The sequence below is a fragment of the Nothoprocta perdicaria genome, unplaced genomic scaffold, assembly GCF_003342845.1.
Source record: "Nothoprocta perdicaria isolate Ctin4 unplaced genomic scaffold, notPer1 scaffold_179, whole genome shotgun sequence".
NCBI lineage: Eukaryota > Metazoa > Chordata > Aves > Tinamiformes > Tinamidae > Nothoprocta > Nothoprocta perdicaria.
The window spans coordinates 1,015,684-1,032,045 of record NW_020454971.1 but is presented as its reverse complement, the minus strand read 5'-3'; the positions used below and the strand labels follow the sequence as shown (position 1 = coordinate 1,032,045).

At 42.3% G+C, this 16,362-nt stretch overlaps 2 long non-coding RNA genes across 4 annotated transcripts; both read left to right on the top strand.

The window, feature by feature from the left end:
- Positions 1-561: 561 nt before the first annotated feature.
- On the top strand, positions 562-2,099 carry LOC112944933. Its single transcript, XR_003248880.1, has 2 exons — positions 562-626; positions 1,941-2,099. It is a non-coding gene; the product is annotated as an uncharacterized LOC112944933 (long non-coding RNA).
- Positions 2,100-2,900: 801 nt separating this feature from the next.
- On the top strand, positions 2,901-10,477 carry LOC112944932. 3 transcript variants are annotated; one of them, XR_003248878.1, is made up of 4 exons: positions 2,901-2,956; positions 5,026-5,071; positions 6,241-6,439; positions 10,322-10,477. It is a non-coding gene; the product is annotated as an uncharacterized LOC112944932 (long non-coding RNA). The 3 variants fall into 3 exon arrangements; XR_003248879.1 differs by lacking the exon at positions 10,322-10,477 and adding an exon at positions 6,750-7,268; XR_003248877.1 differs by lacking the exon at positions 10,322-10,477 and adding an exon at positions 6,671-7,268.
- Positions 10,478-16,362: the final 5,885 nt, after the last annotated feature.

The window sequence follows — 16,362 nt, the reverse complement described above, 5'->3', positions numbered from 1 at the left end:
ACTCAACTGCAAAGCTGAGACAGACCTGTGTTTCCAGCCACTCTGCAACAAAGAATTGCTCTATCCTATTCACCATTTTCTCATGTACTCCCATTTCTCCCCYTTTTGGGTCAGATCCTTTTTCTCCAGCAGGCCTGAGAGCAGGAGGACCCTGGACCTACTTCTGGTGTAGCCTGGCTTTGCTGACTGCTGCGGTCTCCTGCAAAGAGTTGCCTGTGGGATCATGTCTGCTCACACAAGAAGCGAGCAACAGTGACACTGAACATGACACTGAAAGGGCAGTGGAGAAACAAACACTAGGTTACTTTGGTTATTTGGTTCGTTTAGTTTTTGCAAGGAATCGCTTTCTGCCATTTGACGGCCTTGTTCACTAATGCCAGCCCAAGCCYTAGTGCAGTGCCAAGAACTTTTTATGTGGGACGCTTCTACTGTTCTTTAACCCTCCCCCCAAAAAGAAATAATAATTTAGTCTTTTTTTTTTTTTTTACTGTTGTAAGTTTCTGCTCAATATAACTAATCTTTSCTGTCTCCCATTACTTCTAAGACACCTATTTTCATGCAAAATGCTGGCAACAACAGCAAAAGAGATGGTCAACCTCACTACTGATTACTCTGCGGCACAGAAGGTAACATACTTTGTACCATCATGGGATGGTCAGGGTCAGGCTCTCATTGATGTTTTATCTGGTTGTGTCACTAGAGTTGCACCAGGGAGAAAATTGGTATATGCTGTAAAAACAAAACCTTGACCCAGAAATGAACAAATGAGAGGCAGCTGTTTAGATGGTCTAATGACAAAGTCAGATCAAGTCATTTCCGTATTGACTGAAATACTTCATTTTATTGGCARCGTTTACTATGAGTTTATTTTCTTCTCAATTACAAGTAGTGGAATTACACAACACAGTCATCATCAGGGTATTCCAGGGTATTTATACTGGTAGATCTGTGTATTTGTATTTCTGCTTCAGGCTTCCTGCAGTACATATCTGATAGGTATGAGCACAGMGAGGTGTTCCTTAGCTCCAAAGGCTTTCTTGTGATTTGCACACATCTTTCAAAGTATTATAGAAGCCCTCAAAGACAGGATTWGACCTTAAATGGTTTGTAGGCACAGGGCAAAGAAGAGCTGTCCCAGAAACAAGATCATCTCTGCTTTTAATTCTTGCTACTGTGCGCCCATGCCTGTTACCCTCACTTTGGGGGCCCTCTACACGCTGTCCTTTGGTGGAAAGGGCTGGCAGAAAGGGCTGTGAGGTCCTTCATGCAGGACATCGTGCCCATAGCCTCGTGCTCCTGCCTTCCAACTGAGGGAAAAAAGGGAACCTGAGCAAATTGGCCAGTGTTTTGTTTTTCAGCCCAGTAGCACTGACCGGAGAACATTTGACTCTCAGTGGCCAGCAGCCAGTCAGCTGCCAGCTACGTGTTTATGTGAAGACTCATGTAACATCTTCTGGCTGACAAACTACATTACATGTCTGTGCCTGTGCCCAGAAGTAAACATCACAATGCTYTGCCTTAATATGCTGTGTTATATATAGCCAAAATTGTAACTTTTGTTGTCATCGTTGTTGTTTTCCAAGCTAGCAGCCAAGAAAGAGCCAATGTTAGATATCTGTCTGGAGATGGGGAAGGCACTCTAAACTCTTTCTGCTTGGGCTACCTGCTGATACTGGAGTCACTAGAAATTTGACTTTACAGTGGGTAATATCCAAGCCAAAAAATGGCTGATCAGGAGCTTCTTGAAGGAGAAAATCCTTTGCAAGTTCAACTCCTCTTTTGTATCTCCCAAGCTGCTTTTCTGACTTTTAGCAGTGGGTTTTCTTTAATTAGGTCACGCATGGCCATTGTACACAAAGCACTGTATGATACAATGCGAACATTATTTTTGCCAGTGTGTCTTTTCTCTCCCTAAGTCGATCATTTTCTCTGCTCTCCAGGTTATGCTAAGATGGAAGAAGGAACCAGATGAGGGAAGATTAACCTTTCGCTGTCCACAATTCTTTCCTTCTTATCGTGGAGGATTCGGTAACCCACCCCCCTCCAATCCAGCCTATCTGTCTGAATTGCTGAAAGCATAATGCTCACATATGAGAGATAAGTAAGTGAGCTTTCTCTCTTTTCCATAGGGATGAACTATAGTGTATGCAGATTATTAGGAGAAGAAAATAATATCAGAGAAAGGTGGCTTTCTTAAAAGGCATCAGTAGCATTAGTGTCATGTGTGAAGCACCCATTTGTGACAACTGTACAGACCTTTCAATGGAAAATTGTGCTGTGCTACCTTTTAAAGTATGAAATGCTAATTTGGGATTTGCAGTTTTTGAACTGGAGGGCTGCATTTTGCATGGAATTTTGTTTAATTTCCCAGTGAARAAAGGCATTTGAAACACAACTGCCTACAGCCAACTGTCAACAAAAATCAACTGTAATAACACGCAGCCTGTCACTGATTTATGTGGTGATGTGGTAATCTTCTCRATTTAGCTGGGTATTTCTTCTTCATACAAAATAGCTGAAAGTCTTGCTAGACATTTATGAATATCGGGAGGTACTATTAGGATGATAATGGGGCAAGATTAAAGAGGTGTTCACTAGTTCAACGTGCCAGTTAAAAAGACAGGGAATCAAAAAGTATAGATCTATATGGCCCCTTAGTGTAAGTGAACTTTATATTTTCAGAGATCTGGGAGATGGCATATTGAGTTCCATCTGCCACAAGAGCATCTTTCTAAAGGAGGAACTGGGGGGAGATATTATRCACTTTTTTCCCCCCAAAATCTGCYTTTGTTTATCATGGGGGAGCTGAAAACCTTAGGATTGAATCCAGAGTGAAAAAGTCTGGATGCTTTTCTGGCAAGTGGGGCACAGGGGCCCCTCATCSTTTTCTTTGCAGGTCTCCACTTCAGACGTGGCCACTTAGCTCTGTGAGAACCGGCAAGTAAGATATCATACTGTAYGTATTACAGCTAAGAAAAGTAATTGGCTTCTCACAAAGAGCTAGAACTAATGCAGACAAAATGATACTGCAAGACTTGCGCTGCAAATAAAGAGACAAGTTTGTGTTTTACAAAAATGTATAATTTACCAGGCATTTCATTATGCTGTATAAAAAGGCAAAAATGATAATTGAAAATAAAYGCGGCTGCCTAGCTACAGTATATGCTGCCAGCGTTACTTGAAATAGAAGCACTTTCTTGCTGAAGATAGTTAAAATTTTGATACAACTTCTGTCTGCAGATTTGTATAATGCATCTTGTTAAATTTGTTTCACTTGGGGTATTTGTTGCAGAGAAGCAGGAAAAATGCGAGGATGCCTGTGTATTTATATACCTAAGGGTTTATAAAATTATATTAATTATTAACTGCATGTTCTGCACACATTTATGGAGTCGAAGTGAATATATGCGATGTTCAGTTTACTGCAGAGTACCCAAAGTACACCAGCTACCGTAAAGGTTGCCAAAAAATTCCATTGTAAACCTCTGGCGTTAAAGAAATGTGGTTACAGATAGGGATATGCCAAAGTAATTCCTTTTCTTTGTGTGTGTGTATGCGTGCCAGGAGCTTTAATAGCCTCCTCCAAGAGCAAGTTGCCCATTGGTGTTGTCCCAGTGTATAAGTCTGCTTACTTGGTGCTTCCACATCAATAGGATGGCAACACCAGCCAAGTGCTGGGAAACAAAGTGATCAGAGGTGGGATTGTTTTTCTAGATGTGCTTAGATCCACTGGTTAGAGCTATCTGATATTTTCCCCATTAGGCTTTTTTTCCTTTTACATATAGTCTCAGCTGGCCGGCTCTGTTCAGATAGTCATGGCTGTGTTTGGATGGGTCAGGCCCTACGAATTTGCTTGGCCTTGAGACAAAAGCTCRTCATGAATAATGAAAGAAAAGAAAAATAATGCCTGAGACAGAATGACTTTAAAGATGATTAATATCTACTCTTTCCTTCATAATTTGCCTCCAGACTTTTCCCTTTTCAAAACAGTTTTTTTTAGCAGTCGTACTTTCAGCAGTTGGTACTGCGATGAAATGGGTGCTCTGAAGCCAAAAGGATCATCATCATTACTWTTATTAATTATAATAATAATACTGTTGTTGCTGTTATGAATTAATGAAATACAAGTTCGTTTTGATAAGTACAAAGCCCCAAGTGAACATAGAAAGTACCATTTTCTGCCCTCAATCACAGCTGGTTTACCAGAATTGGCCACTTGAAACGTAGCAACATTTGCCATAAAGATACAGAAGTTCTTGGGGCTGTAGAAGTAAACCCCACAATAAGGATAGTCTGATAACTGTTTAAAAGAAAAGCAGGTCCTGCACAGAGCATAGGAGAGCAAATCCAACACAAAGGCCTCGGCAATTATGAAGCAACAGAATTTATTTGGGGATGGAATCGATTGTCACTAAATAGCTCAACAATTCTCCAGGGTCTCAGCTTGGGTTCCTAACATGTCATCTCAGGCAGGAGATTTCTTTTCTGCGAGGCTTTTATTAAAAACCGGTTCAGGTAAATGCTGACAATAAGCAAGCAAACCTGTTGAGCCCCGAGTCTACAACTTCCCAGGCAACAGGATGCTTCTCCGTGACATTTAAGAGAGCTAACAGCTGAAGAAAATATTGCATTTTTTACCCTTTCTACTTAAAATAACAAAAAAGCGCTGCTTTCGCTGTTGAATTTAGGTTCATTTTCCAAAGATTCCTCCTGTCTCCCCTCCCTGAGCTCTCAAGGCCACAGCTACTTCTCATTTYGGGAGGCTTTTCCCCATGACATGCCCATAGCTCCCTGCTCCATCTCCTTGTCCAGCCCTTAGAAATAACCTAAACGAGTTATTTCCCACCCACCACTACATCTGCACCAGGATGTGGTGTTTGCTGAGCCATGACTTGGGGACCTGAGCTGGCAGTATCGGGGTGCAGAACAGTTGCATGAGTTAGTGCTAATGACTGAAATGTTGAAATACTGCTTTTTTTGTTGTTGTTGTTGTTGTTGCTGTAATATTCTACTCCTTGATTTAAGGAGACTCAAGCAGTGTCACAGCCCTCTGTGAACCACTGAACTTCAGGTAAGTCTCGCTGTTATTCTCCAGGTCATAAGCAAAGCTCTCTGGTGCCACTGTGCTTCGTCTTTCTCAAGATGATAAGCTGGGGAAATCTGGCACTTCGGGGACCTGCACTTGCTCCTTTTCAAGGGAGTTGCAGAGTAGAGCATTCACTTGGTGTAGAAAGAGACTGATGAATTGTAAGTCTTTGCATGACCAGATTTTTTTTTCTTTTATTTCTTTCTTTCCACCTCCCTTTAATTAGTCCCCGGTATGTAATTCTGCTTTCATTGGCACATTTAACCTTCAGATGCTTGTATGCTTTTACTGTTCCTCTCTTGCGACTTTACCCAGCTGATCATCTCTAGGTGGCAGCAGGATTTTTATGGGAGGTGGTATTTTTTAAGAAAGTCAGACATCTTTGATTTTCTGTCAAAATAGTGGATGATGATTTTGTTTGTAATGGTCAGACCTGTCAGCTCTATGAGCATTATGGTCTTTGTAGTACATGAAGCCAAAATTGTTATGGTCTTTAGTCAGGCACTCCTCCTGTTGACCGTATAGGTAGTTTTTTCTTAGGTAGAAATCTACTCCTGCAGACACTTATCCAGCTTTGCTGACATCAATCAGTGAAAGTACTGATGCTCTTAAATTAAAATATGCCCAAGCATATTTTATTAGCATATCTGGCTAACATCAATATTTCTGCCCTCACTTTAAACAGTGATTTCACCCAACTAGCCTTTTTTGGGGCATTGATCTTGGAGAAAGGAAGGTGGGATACAACATGTACCTCACCCTCCAAAGCCACCATTTCAAACAAATTCTGCTTTATTAACATAAGCTTCAGGTGGCCCTGATAAGTTTACTTGTGTGCATGTGGCCACAGCTGACTTTCATTAAAACCCTCAGAGGGGTGGGGGTAAAAGGTTATTTCAAAGACTTGAGAAGACTTAGGAGCTGCTGTGGATTTTGGATTCTTTCTGCTGGCCTTATGGAAAAGTGGAATGAGGCCTATTAATCGGCAGTAGCAGATAAATGAACTTTAAAGTGCCCCCTGGTTTGGCTCTTTGGAGGCAGGTTTAACAGGTAAAATGTCCACCTCACTGCAAATCCTACAGATTTTGGTGAAGCTGGGGTTTCTCTTGGGCTGTATAATTGTCTTTCCTTTTTTTATTTCTTTTTTATTTTAGGGGAAGGAAATGCACTCCTGTATTAGCTGCAGATATAATTGGATGTATATACAAATGCACCATCCATACTTCTGTGCTGCATCCCGGGGATGCTTAAGTATTCCCACTGTGTGCGTGTGTTCTCCGCAAGCTACACTACACATTAATAAGACAATCCATATATTGTATTAGGGCATACTGTATGCAGACAATGCTCCAGGTACTGATTTTTTTTTTCTTTTCTTTTTGTAAATCCTGAAATATGGCTGATATGGTCCACTGCAAAATGAACCTATATTGGAAATGGCAAAATTGTAATGTAAAATATACTGGGGTCACTGGGGTGTGATGTTTTTTGCATACATTTTTTCTCCCTTGACCCATGCCATTCTTTGGTATGGGGAGGGGGAAACTTCATCTTGCAAAGAAATGTGATGTCCTTTACTGCCAGAGGCTGTTGCTGTTTCAAATGAGGAAAAAGCACAATGCATGAAGAAGGAAAATTAAAGCATATTCATTTTGGAAATTAGATACGGTGTCAGGAGACTCTCTGGAAATAGCACAGTCRGAATGGAGCACCAGCCTACAAGACAGTTCACTGAACTTCTGACCACTCTTTGTACTACAGAAGCTGTTGAAATGGGAAGACAGCAGAGTATTTTATAGCTGTTTAACAGTGGATCGTGGTTTTTACTAGGCATTTATCTTCTGTTTTGGTGTATATGTAAGATAAGTAAACATGATGTAGTGTAATTATGTTACGTTGAAAGCACTTCAATTTAGGGTTGGTTTATTTTCCCTATTTCTGATCTCATTTCAAGTAGCTGAGCTGCCCATTTGTGAGAGTGGGAGCAGTCGCCACCCGAATGTCTGACCTGAGGATGTAACGTGTGGCTGGGTTTACTCCTGGAGTCACCACACCTGGGATCAGAGTTGCTCTAAAGGATGTTTTTGCTGCTTATCATACTAGGGAAAAGTATGCAAATGGAGAATGTTAATTTTATGTAGTTTTATAAATTGAAAAAAAAAAAAATATGTAAGTCTAAACAGAAGTGTCCGTGGCCCTAGATTATTTGAGAAGCTCAGGTAACTTCTAGCTCCTGGCCTGACTTAATCTTTCTCTCATTTCTACGTAGTGAAACTTTAATAGTGAAATTTTAATCTCATAAAACTGTTTTGATCTGTCTTTATCATTCCAGGTATACTAAGCAATATACTCTTCCAGGGTTGGCAGCTATCTCATTGCAATTGTAATGATGCATCTCTAGACAGACATGCATGAATGAAACACTGTTTGCAAAACCGAAAACATGTTTGGGGTTTTATTAAGTTGGGCTCGTGTTCCCTGACATCGTGTGGAAAGATCTGGATATTGGCATAACTGAAGAAAGCCTCGTCTTAGATCAGTTTTAGCCCTTAGTGAGGCTGTTCTTTTTCACTTAAAGCTCTTTCCCTCCGTCGGCGTGCTGAAAGTTGTGGCACAGGGTAGCAGAGAGACCAGGCATCCCAGGATCAAGTGCTCTTGAGAAAGAGCTGCCACCGTGGAGCAAGCCACCTCCTGTAGCTGGAGGAGGAGCTGTGCTCTGTGTCATAGCTGCTCATCGTGCTATTTTCTCTCTCTCTTTTTTTTTTTTCGCTCTCTTGGAGATGATTATGAAGTGGATCTTTTGTTGCATAAAACAGTGAAGCAATATAATAAAGCCTTTTGTTTGATGGCATTGTGAAAAGTTGCGGCATTAGGAAGAGTTGAAGCTGGTGGACGTCCATTGTGTAGTGATCCCTTTGTCTTTTGTCCTTGTTGTTTAGCCTTGYGTGTAGTATAGCTTATGTGGGGAGAACAAAAAGAGAAAAAGAAAAATTCTCCTGCTGCCGTGGAAGATGCTTTTCTTCCTTGGACCAGAAGCTCCTCTCCTATCACTAGCCAGTAACAGCCCTTCTGTTCATCCTTATGTCAAAGCCACACAACAGAGCTAATAGAGATCTCTGACAATTAGAGATGAGCTGAAATGATTTGGCAAACTCTGGGTGCTACTGAACCTGAGGGGGTTCTCGGATCCTTTTGAGTGTATCGGGTGTCTTGCCAGCCCTGCGCTTCCCACATCCCCCTTGCTAATGGGGATAGAGCAGTTGGGACGTTCAGTCCAGCTGGGCCTGGAGGATGGAGAAGAAGGAAAGGGGGAGTCTTGATACAGCTGCAGCCCTTCCCTCCAAGGCTGCTCTTTGTTTCTCGTTCTTGCCAAGACATCCCAGGCCCTGTCAGGTTTCTTCTGTCTGTGCGAGATGGATGCAACTGAATATCCAAGGAAGTCTCTTTAGCTGACATCTAGCTAGATGCTATGTATCTGGAGAGAAGATGTCAACTGAACAGGCAGGACAGACCATGCATAGGATAACAAATGCCTCAATAGGGTTATTTTTTTGGTTGCTTTCTCCTTTTCATACGTACTTTCTTTTTTGTGTGTGTATCAAGACTGATGAAGCTTTGATTTTATTTTATTTTTTCCTCTCCTATCTTTTGTTTCTTCGTTGTCTGAGACAATATAGCAAAATATCTTAAGATTCTATTTATGCTGAAAATCTATAAGGCAAAAAGCTTTGAATGTTCACGTTACTGTTTGTTCAGTTTGGGACTTCTTAAGGAGAACCACTTATATCCTGAGTAACCATTCTCCAGAACCAACCTACCTTAAGGTGACCCACACAAATGCCTCCCAATAAAGACACGATGCCCCATGATACTGGGATAGTCTGTCACTAGAAAACATGGTTGGCTGATGACTAAGCTGTGGCCAGAACCTTACCATGAAAAACCAATTTCAAACTTGGTCTTTCAAGGCTACCTTTCGTGCCCATCACAGGCCTGTAGCAGCCACAAAGTGTTTTGCTCAGTTCAGACTAGCAATTGGCTCCAGAGCAGAGGGAAGCCAGCTCCCCAGCTTCATTAGGGAGCTGTGCTGCAGGAAAATTGCTTAGGGAATTTTGGTAAATCATTTGAATTCCTGTGAAAGTGAAATGAAGACAGATTTTTTTTTTTTCAAGGCTCCAGGGTCTTTTTCTGTTTCAGCATGGCGTGGAAACTTGTACTTGAGGATTCACATCTCTCGGGATGCCTGGTACTTGTGGAGGGCGTTGAGTCTTACCTTTTGGTCCAGTAAAACTTGCTGCATTTGCAAGCTCAAGGGAGTAGTAGCAGTGAAAAGCAGCAGGTGGCTTAAAAGTAGAAACTAGCAAATTTCAGTTTGCATTTTGTGGGAATATTTCTGCCCAGCGTTTATAAACATAGAGGGGGCCCATGCTGGCAGTAATATCTTTGCTATGTGTCTGCTGGAGTTTCAAATAACCCAGAATAGACTGAAACATTTGCATATTCTAGTCTGTGTCCCTTCGGTTTGTAGAAAGTGGAGGGCAAGGCAGCATCCTGAGAGTATTATCTTTATCCTGCATGCACTTTGCTGCGAAGAACATACAAAACCTCAGACCAGAGGTAAATGAACAAAAAATTGGATGACTTGGCTACCTCATTTGTGTCTTAGACGCTGAGAATGCGTTAATATGCACTTTCATTCTCTGTGTGAAGAGATCAACATTAGTTTTAGAGCTGCTCTCTTTTAATGGGAATGCCTAATGTAATGCAGAGCCAGTTCCAAGTCTTGCTTCTCCTTCATTTTTTTGCTTCTTTTTCAAACTTAATGCACTGAAGGCCTGATCCTAGTCTCCTCCAGTACCTGCTTAAGAGCCATTCATCTGGTCAGAGAACAGCACTGCGTCACAGCATCAGCAATGATGTGTCCACAGCAAGCACTGTAAATGTGACTTAATTCTTCTCAGGCTGAAAATAGTTGCTGGAGAATGCTAATTTTATGTAGTTTTATAAATTGGAAAAAAAAATGAATGAATGGCAGGGGGGTTGCAAATAATTTGCAGATGGAAACAGTGATAGAATTTCCCAAATAATGTTCTCTATTAATAGTTTTCTGTGCTCTGCGTAGTTACTGAATGGGCTTGATTTTTCCACTTGTTTTCAAGGAAAAAAACTGTTTTCTTTTGTTCTTGATTGTGTTTTTCTTTTTTCTTATTTTGATCTATCCTTTTTCTTTCACAGGGACCATTGTTTACGTTAGGAATGGATGAAAGATGAATGCAGGTGATGTTCCCATATTACAATGAAACTGTCGATAGAAATCAATGACTCATCACACAATGTGTTAGTGTAAGGCAGCCTAGCAGTGTCCCTATATCTTCAGTCCACTTCAGTGTGCCTCCCTCTGGGAGAGCTCGGGAGCTGTCATGCTATATAAAGGTGTTGCCTTAGCTGAGGGCAGTATAATGGAGTTCAATAAACCTGGAAGCTGAGGTGCAGCACCCTAATACCTGAGGGAACTTTGTAAAGAGGTGGGTTGTCTGCAGAGCCTGGTGTTTTTATGCATCTGCATTTACTGACCTTATTTAAAGAGAGGCAATGTCCGTAGAAGGGATGGAGATCAAAGAGCTCCCCCTCATCTGCTGCAGGTGCCCACTGCGTGGAGCAGGTTGGCAGCCCCCCTGGGGAAGTATCACTGCATCTACTCTGTCCTCTCAAAGGTCTCCTCTCCTGGGAGGACAGGGAGCCTTGGCCATCTGCTAGTCTGGACAACGGGGAGGTTTCCCCTCATCCAGAGGGATGGGGCAGCCAGCACGCACTGCAGGAGCCACCCCCAAATTGGGCCGGATTGCAAATCACACAGTCTGGCTTCAGATGGCTTCCGAACAGAAGTGCCTTCAGCTTAAACTAGCTCAGCCCYGGAAAGAGATGTCCCAAAACAGATATTATTGTTTTTATATATTAAAAAAGAATACCCCAAAGAACGTGATTTATAACAAGATGCAGGAACAATTTATTCTGTCTCTCCATGGATTAGAGAGGTGGTACTTGGAGCAGCTTGTTAAACAGAAGTGCTTGGCCCCTGGCCTTGCACTGCTGTTTAATGATCCACTCTTCATGTGCCACCTCTCTAATCCATGGAGAGAYAGGTACAAATTGTATCTATAATGTTATATTACTTAACAGTATAATGTGTTATAAATCATAGAATTGCATCCCTGCCTTGTAATTGGTGAGATGTGTTGCATGAGAAATCTGCTAATTCAGTATAAAGTGGTTGCTCTTATGCATAACTGCCTCTCTGGATCAAACCAATTCAGCCCAGAAGTGGTGAGGGGAAAGTTAAAGCTTTTTTAATTAAAAAAAAAAAAAAAAAAAAGGCAAAAATATGACTTAGAATGGCTTTATAGGCCCCTGCCCTCAAACTGCTGTTTAATAACCCACTAGCTGCATGGGACTCCTCTGCCTGCGGCGGGAGCTGATCCCCTGTGCACTCCTGAGCTTTGGTGCTCGCTCTGCACACGTGAGTGTTGGTCTGTGGATTCAGGGCACACGATGCAGCTCTGCTCCTCTTACTCCACACAGCCATGCAGGAGAGTGCAGCACAGACTTATATCTGTGGCATCGCTCCCCTTGGCGCAGAAGTGAGGAAAAAGGATGATTTCACCAGCAGAGATAACCACATCTCTGATATTTGGAGAAAGGCTCTCCAAAGCTCTCTTCTCCTCCCTCAGAAAACCCTGGCAGGTAGTCCAAGCTAGGCAGAAGGTCCCACTGTGACCCACATCAAACAGCACTGGTGCTAACTGTGGATTTTGTTGTAATGGGTGTCTAAATTACATGGACAGGTGATTAACCTTTAGGGTCTGTGGAAATAAAACAACGGTTACATCGAAAACGGTGTTTTGTTGTGGGAAATGTGCAACTCCAGCACTATCAGCTCCACCAGAAGGGTGCATGCAGAAGTGTCATCTTAAACCAATGGTGRTTATCCAGGTTGGTACTCCTGGAATGGGCATGTCTCAAGCTGCAGTAAATTCCCACTGAGCTCAGGGTTTTTTTTACTGGTTCTTCTTCCCCAAGGCTTTGCTCCATTGCATTCCCAAAGGGTTCCATTCCCAACTATTTTTCATGAATTGGAGATGAATGAATGAATAGAGTTCTTCCTCGTTTTGAGGACAAACCYGCTGTTATTCAAGGTGTTTTGCACAGCAGCCCTTACTCCAACCTGGGTGCTGCATCGTGCTGGGAATACATTCCTGTGGGGGGTTCCCCTTACATTTGCACTCATGCTCCTGAGATGTGGTGGATGATGAGGTGGAAAAGTGTCTAAGATGTGGATTTCAGCACTGCGCACCCCTTGCTTCTTGTGGTACCTRTCACGGTGATATTTGGGCATTTGCACGAGGTGCAGGCTGAAAGGCAAGGTGCAAAAGGAGAACTGTGAATATCCGTCTGGAAAAAAGCCACTGTCTTGTCCTTGAATAGTGATCACAAGTTACCACTSTCTCAAGGAGGACTTGAGACTATTAAAAATCTCTTTATTATTTACCACTGCACTAGTAAAAAATTTTCTTCTGACCCCACTAGTAATCCACTGATTTCCTAAAGCAGTTTGAGTGATTTGATTCTGTGATTTCTTCTGTTAAATTGTAACTACAGATGTCCCTCCAAACAAATAACTAACCTTTCTTTAATAAATAATAGATAAACCCTGAAGCTATTTTAGACAAACTATGCTTAATTAAAGTCTGTGACACCAAAACAATTACTTTTTTTTTTTTTTTCAATTAGAAAATGCACTTGTGGCACTGAAAGAAAATTTAGGATAAGAGTTTGTCTAAATGTGTGAGGGAAATGTGAAAGGCAAAGAAAATAACTAGCAGTAGTTKGTTCTGGCCTCTTTCAAGAGGGGATAGTGTGGTGGGCCTCAGCACTATGGCTGTGGACAGTAKTTGGAGGGAGTGGGGTTGACCTCTTGTTTGGGCCACCAAGACCTCTCCTCCTTTCACTCACACCTCTGAATATGGGGTCATTGATAACCTCTCTGTGCCACCCTGTCCCGTGCCCTTCCTTTCCCACGTAGCCTTCCCACAGGTGATGGCAGCTGATGTGCTGTTTTCTCCAACATCCCCATGGTTGTGTTGGGAACGCGTTTGAAGGTGAAGGCGAGAAGCACATGGCCCCTACTGGTGCATCTGCAATTGGAGGACCATCAGGTCTGGTCTAGGGAGATGAAGATCCCTGCAGCTGTCCCACCTCTCCATTTCGAGTGGCTCCAGCTCTCAGCCTCTCAACATGAGGTGTGGAGGGACTACCTTGAGCTCCATGGTTGTTTACAAATAACAAGCTTGGCAGCCTCAAAGTGAAGGAGACAAACTTCTCAGATCTTCTAAAGACTTTGCATGGTGTGTTTGCCTTGGAGCAAGATGGAACAGGTTGACTGTCATTTTAGGAAGGTATGGGGTGGGTTGATGAAGCTAAGCAGGAGACTGGCCATCCCCATCTCCTGCTGAAGTCACAGGGAGATGTGAGTACCTGAACTGGACAGGTTATTGCATATCAGGTACCTTCTTGTGTGCAAAGAGAATGCAAAATGTTTCCCTCATGTGTCTGTGGAGTGAAGGTGGGGGAGATGAAGGGTTGCTTCTCCCCTTGTCGGTGTACAGCATCGTTATTCCAAGGCTGTACCCTTTAGTAGGTGTTCTGGAGGCTGCAGGGAGTTGGGTTGTTTGCATTCAGAGTTTGCTTTGCTTGGTAAATAACACAGAGCAAGAAGTTTAGAGATCATACTTTGGTCTTAAAACAACCCATAGTAATTTTGTTTGTTTGTTTGYTTTGAAACTCTTAACAAAGTTGGAAAATGTACAAAATTGATGCTTACTCCTGCAAGAGGGCTCCAATTTCAAAAGCTCCTGCTTCATCCTTCATTCTTTAGCTTCTTTTTTGTTTTGAAACTTATTTCTCCGAGGTAAAAAGATGCCATCAAAACTAATAATGAAATAGATATTTTTCAACACTTTTTTTCACCAAATACAGCTGGCAGAAAAATGGCAATACTTTTCAGAGTAGTTAAACAAGATTGTTTTTCACCTCCCCCCCCTTTTTCTTTTTTATATATATATATATTTAGGTCTGTGTTACCCAAGTTTCCTTCCTGATCAAGTTGTTTTGCTTTCGCAGGGTGTGAATCATCTGCAAAGCTAATCTATTATTATACATTCCCTTCTCACCTCTCCCTTCTAGCTCTTTCTATGGTCTCTTGCAGATGAAAGCCTGGCGCGGGGGAACAAAGAGGGGCAAAAACTCATGGTGGGTTTCTCCCTGAAAGCTCCCAAATAATGCAGCCAGCTGCGGCAGYATGCGTGACCCCGGGGCCATGGGCTGCAGCTCGTCCTGCCCTGTCCCGGGCACGTCGTGGGGCTCTGGGCTTTCCCTCTTGGCTGCAGGCAGGTGCTCTGGTTCCCATTGAGACTTTTCCCACCCAACACGTGCCATGAGCCCGAGCAGAAAGGGGACAGCCCCACAGCGTGGAATTATGCAATGGCCAGACTAGCAAAAAAAAAAAATGCTCTTTCTCTGCAAATTCTCATCAGTACTCACATGGTACGTTTGTAAAAATGACTGCCTAACGGGTGAGAAAATCTATTTCTCTGGCAGCGTGYGCTTAGTCCTAAATCAATCCAGCACAGTAGGGTTTTCTTTTTCTTCTGTCTTTTCTACTTTCTTGCTATACACAACAACACACTTGCCTTTATCTCTTGATAAACTGGACCAGTGCTTCACTTCCCTACTTTTCCCCGTTCCATGTCATTATTCAGGTGTGATGTGGTATAGATTCGTTTTGTGGGATATGCATGCTTGCATTAAAAATAGGGTAATGATTTGGAGGATTAAAGGTATGGCCAGAAACTTTTTAATATGGTATAAAATACTTGCAGTGAGCGGAGCCCTTTCTGACCCTCCAAGACCTCCTTACTGAACATACAATAGCAATAAATCCTGGAGCAGATTAAGCAATTTCCCCATAGTAATGTGTCTATTGGAGTTTCAAATAACCCAGAGTAGCCTGAAACATTTGGATATTCCAGTCTGTATCCCTTCTGTATGTAGAAAGTTGATGGCAGGGCAGCATCCTGAACTTTGACTCCTTGTAAAAGTTTAAATTGCTGCCCTGCTGGGCTGAGTGAATGCTAATTACTTTGCCTCTTACAATACGTCCAGACTACTTATTTAAAAAAAAAAAAAAAAAAACCCTGAAGACACTGCTTTTGCATGCCAAATATATTGCACTCAGCAAAACACACAAAATAGCAGGCCTGTTTGCATACAGCTAATGCAATTGCAAATTTGATATTTAGCAACCTTTAAAAATGATATCACTTTTGCACTGTTCATGTGAGAATTCCTAGCAACGCCRGGCAGTGCTTCCTTCGTTATTGCCTGTAGCAGCAGCTGCAGTGCACAAAAGCCTGGCATGTTTCTCCTAGGACCACAGAACATGTCCCCGAAACAAAGATCGTCTCGAGAYGGATCCTTTGCACGTCTGAAATGAGCAAGAGTTTCTTGCAGTCAATTAGGAGGATTTTCTGCCGGGCTTATGCTAGGGTGGGCATTAGTCATAGGCATGTTCAAAATAAGGACAAGGCTGGAAACCATGAAACAATAGTTGTGCAGGCTGTATATCTTCATGGAGTTTCTCAATCTTTGATGCTTTCTAGATTGCCGGAGTCTAATAATTATTAACTATTCTGTAATAACAATATTAATTACCAGAGAAGCCCAAGTTCAGTCGTGGTTGTTTGGTTCCTTTCAGCAATCATTAAGCACAGTTAGAAGATCAGAAATGATGAGCTTCTGGCAGTAATGTTCTATATGGGCCACTCCTTGTACCGCAGCTACAAAGAGCTGTGGGCAAGGATGGCATTTTGTGGAGTTCATGCTGCAGACTCAGTGTCAGCTTATCCTGCTAAAAAGCAGATGAGCCGACTGTGTGAGAGTAGATTGTAAGTAAGGATGGACAAATCACTCTAGGAAACAAGAATCTAAACAAATTTTAGCCTCTGACCCTCAGTTTTGCTCATTCCTAAACTGTTAGTGTAGGAGCAAACTAGACTGCACTGATAGCCTGATATTTTTCTGAACTGTGGTGGAAAGAGCAGAGATTGTGGTCACAGGTAGGTTGTCATGAACTTCAAATCAGCTAGGAAGGAGTACTATGGTTTTGGTTCCTTCTTATCTCCATGTAGAGAGAAGCTTGGTATGTTTTCAGCCAGAATGAG